Genomic DNA, 4,318 nt, shown 5'->3' with positions numbered 1-4,318 from the left:
TTAAAGGTGTGTGCCCCCCCCCCCCCCCCCCGGCTACTTGTATTATTTTTTAAAAATCCCCCCCCCCCCCCCCCCCGGCTACTTGTATTATTTTTTAAAAATTGTGTGTATGTGAGTGTGTCTGTGTGTGTGTGTGTCCACTTGAGTGCAGCTGTCCAAGAAATCCAGAGGTGTCAGGTTCCTGGAGCTGGAGCTCTAGGTGGTTGTGAGCTGCTCTACATGAGTGTTGGGATTTGAGCTGGGTCCTCTGCAGGAGTAGTAAATGCTCCTAACTGCTGAGCTGTCTCTCAGTCCCAAACAGATTTCTTTGTAACGAAATATTTAAGGCATATTTTTCTCTTGCTACATTACAGGTTTGACTTATTAGAAATTAAATCAGTGTAAGCCAAAAGTAAAGAGGAATATTATGAAAAGATTTATGAAACCTAAAAAGTATTGAAAGAATACTGGCAAGATGGTTCAGGGAAAGCCTTTCCTGTGCAAGCTGATGAAACAGACCTTCAATCCCCAGATCAGATCCCAGGTGAAGGGAAAGGGAGAACGGATCCCATAAAATTGTCCTCTAACCTCCACACAGGTGCTGTGGGTTGTGTGCCCATTTCCCAAACAAATAAGATAAATTTTATAAATTTGAAAGCTATCAAAAAAGAAAAAACCTAAATATATTTCAGAGGGAATATAAACATACAATAGCAATTATAGTAGCCATCTGTTATTAGTCTCAGTACTTACTAGAGATGCTATGGCTAATATTGCCCCTGTGAATAGGGGTATGGGTATACCTGGTTAATTAAATATGTAACCGTGAAAATACTGTATTTAAAAATAAGAAGTAGGTAATATATATATATATATCTACTATAAAAGTAGAAAATATTACACAGAAGATTGTTTTTTCTCTCTTCACTTTAGGTTTGTGTTGAAGTATGCACTCTGACAAACTGATGAACAGAGAGCCTTAGTAGACTGCCCAGGTGTGTATGTGTTTCTGTGTCTATACTTCTGTAAATACACACATAAGCATAAATTCACTGTACAGAGGAAGAGTTTGAAGCTTGTTTTAACTCGGATTGTTCTTGAGTGAAAACAAAGAACTATTACTCTCATTTATATAGAGCATTTTCTAAGTTTTTTGGTCTGTGTTCATGTGTATGTGCCCGTGCAGGTGCATGTGTGTGCACACATGAATGTGGAGGTCAGAGGTGAATGTCAAGTGTTTTCTTCAGTCATTTTACTTTGTTTTTTTGAGACAGTCTCATTGAACCTGGAGTTCACTGATTTGGTTGGACTTACCTAATTCACCAAGCCCCAGGGATCTTCCTATCACTGCCATTCTGATGCTGGGACTATAGGCACACGCCACTGCACCTGACATTTCTGTATGGGTGCTGAGGATCTGAACTCAGGCCCATGTTTGCATGGTAAGCACTGTACCAATTGAGCCATCTCCCAGCCTTTTCTTTCTTTCTTTCCTTTTTTTTTTTTTTTTTTTTTTTTTTCTGAGACAGAGTTTCTCTGTAGCCCTGGCTATTCTGGAACTAGCTCTATTGACCAGGCTGGCCTTGAACTCAGAGATCTGTCTGCCACTGCCTCCCAAGTGGTAGAACTAAAGGCCTGCACCACCACTTTCCAGCCAGCCTTCATTTTTTGACTTTTATTACAGGAAGGATAGAGAAATTTTTGGCTTACCATCTAGTTATTAGGATCCCTACAGCATCAGGCATACATAGTAATGCGTTTTTCTTCTTGTTCTGTTTTATGAGTAGCCACTTGGATGAATTTAAAATTAATCTGTATCTTTTTTTAATAATCAATCTGTTTTTAGTGAAGTGTTTACGTCTAAAATTAGAAGCCTTCGTTGTCCTTTTCTTCCTTTTTCTTTTTCTTCTTTTTTCAGATAGGGTCTCACTGTGTAGCCCAAGCTTGCCTGTACCTTCCTATATAGTTTCTTATAAGTTCCTATATAGTTTCTATAAGTTGGCCTCAAACTTACAGAGATCTGCCTGCCTCTTCCTCCTGAGTGCTGGGATTATAGGAGTGAGTCACCATGCCCAGCTCCAGTTTGTATTTTGTAATTCACACTGTCTTAGTTACTTTTCTTTTTGGTGTGAATCAGTAGCTGACAAGAACAACTTAAGAAGGAAAGGTTATTTTTTATTTTTAAAAAGATTAATTTTAGGGGGCTGGAGAGATGGTTTAGAGGTTAAGAGCACTAGCCGCTCTTCCAGAGGTCCAGAGTTCAAGTCCCAGCAACCACATGGTGACTCAACCATCTGTAATGAAACCTGGTGCCCTCCTCTGGTGTGCAGACATACTTGCAGGCAGGATATTGTATACATAATAAGTAAATAAATCTTAAAAAATTAATTTTATTTTTATTTATGTGCATGTGTTTCTGCCATGTGTAGAGACCAGAAGAGAATGTCAGACGTCCTGGAACTGGAGTTATAGGCAGTTGTGAGCCACCTCATGTGGGTGCTAGGTGCTTATTTTCTTCTGAAAGAGCAAGCAAGCCATCTTCCACCTCCAGAAGGGTTTACTTTAGCTTGTATTTGAAGTAGAATCCATTGTGATGGAGAAGTCATGGCAGCAAGAGCTTGAAGCAGCTGGTCACACTGTAGCTGCAGTCATGAAGTAGAGAGGGATAACAGCTAGCAGTTCATAGCTTTCTTTTAATGCTTTCCGGGACCCCAACCCAGGGGTGCTGCTTGTAGTTATGATGGGCACCCCAATTAGCCTTATCTGTCTAGACAGTTCTTCATAGATATATTCAGAGCCGTGTCTCTTTAGGATTCCATATCCTCTCAATTAGACAGTATGAGCCATCATTTTTACAAATTGTGAATCTTACTTGAGTTGGGTAGCTCTCTAATTAATCTTTAAAAAGATAGGAAACCGAAGTCAGGTGTGGTGGCGCACACCTTTGATCTCAGCACTTGGAAGCAGAGGCAGGAGGAGTTTGAGCTCAGCCTGGTCTACGCTGAGTTCCAGAACAGAGAAACCCTGTCGCAAACAACAACAACAACAACAAAGATAGTAGACCTAGTGTCCAAAATGAGGAGAGTAGTAGGCTAGGTTTAGTTTCAGGGTCCCCGGGCCTGATGTCCCAAGTTTGCCCTTTTTACTTGTTATAGTAGTTACTGCTTTGAATTGAAAGAATTTTTAAGTCTTTCTATCTTTATTACTAGAGTTAAAACTATCTTAAAAAATACTTGAGGTGGAGGACTGGAGAAACGGTTCAGTGTCTAAGAGCACTTGCTGCTCTTGCTAAAGATCCAGGTTCAGTTCCTAGGAACAACATGGCAGCTGACAACTGCCTGCAACTCCGGTTCCAGGGATTTGACACCCTCATCTGGCCTCCAAGGGAACCAGGCAAGCTCATGGTGCACATATATACGTGCAGGCAAACACTCATATGCATAAAATAAAGTAGATAACTCTTTAAAAAAATTAATGGGCCTCCGGGCAGTGGTGGTACATACCTTTAATCCCAGCACTTGGGAGGCAGAGGCAGGCGGATCTCTGAGTTTGAGGCCAGCCTGGTCTACAAGAGCTAGTTCTGGGACAGACACCAAAGCTACAGAGAAACCCTGTCTTGAAAAACCAAAAACCAAAAAAAAAAAAAATTAATGGGCACTGGGCTGTGGTGACACACGCCTTTAATTTCAGCACTCTAGAGGCAGAGGCAGTGGATCTCTGAGTTTGAGGCCAGCCTGGTGTACAAGAGCTAATCCAAAGCTACAGAGAAACCCTGTCTTGAAAAAAATCAAATAAAATAAATAAAAATTAATGAGCTGAAAAGATTGTTAGTGGTAACAAGGCACTTGTGCTCTTTCAGAGGATCAGGGTTTGAGTCCTAGCACCAACACAGTGGCTAACAGCTCTAGTTAGGGACTGCTGCCCTCTTCTTGCCTCTGCTGAAACTACACACAAGCAGGCAAAATACCAGTACACAAAATAAAAGTAAATAGTTAAAAAAATACTTTTTGGGAAATGTGATGATAGATTAAAAAATTGCACATATAATAATCATTTAGTGAATTTTCACTAAATATATCTGCCAGTCTCAGACCAGAAACAGATAGTGGTGCCCTGGTAGTAGTACCTCTTTCTAATCTTGAGCCTTTTCTTCCCCAGGGTGACTACTGACTTATGGACTGATAAAAATTTTGTTCTGACCTCTTTCTCTCTTCTCTCTCCCTCTCCTCTCTCTCTCCCCCCCTCCATATCTATCTATCTATCTGAAAATATTTTTATTTATATATGTGTGAGTGTGTGCCATAAGGGTGTGGGTACCCTCAAGAGGCCAAACGAACGT

The 4,318-nt window shown here is 40.7% G+C and overlaps 1 protein-coding gene across 13 annotated transcripts in view; it reads left to right on the top strand.

Annotated features, from left to right (window-relative positions):
* Nucleotides 1–4,318, top strand: part of Tfdp2 (transcription factor Dp-2) — a 118,278-nt gene that overhangs the window by 4,466 nt on the left and 109,494 nt on the right. For 8 of the 13 annotated variants that reach the window (XM_050157332.1, XM_050157323.1, XM_050157325.1 and 5 more), the window contains exon 2: nt 913–974. The exons of the other annotated variants lie outside the window; for them this stretch is intronic. The gene's annotated coding sequence lies outside the window, so the exon portion shown is untranslated. The remainder of the gene's footprint in view (nt 1–912; nt 975–4,318) is intronic. 13 annotated transcript variants of the gene reach the window in all.

The sequence above is a fragment of the Alexandromys fortis genome, unplaced genomic scaffold, assembly GCF_014885135.2.
Source record: "Alexandromys fortis isolate MF-2015 unplaced genomic scaffold, M_Fortis_MF-2015_v1.1 scaffold_85, whole genome shotgun sequence".
Taxonomy (NCBI): domain Eukaryota; kingdom Metazoa; phylum Chordata; class Mammalia; order Rodentia; family Cricetidae; genus Alexandromys; species Alexandromys fortis.
The sequence above is the reverse complement of the archived record's forward strand: the minus strand, read 5'-3'. Positions and strand labels throughout refer to the sequence as shown.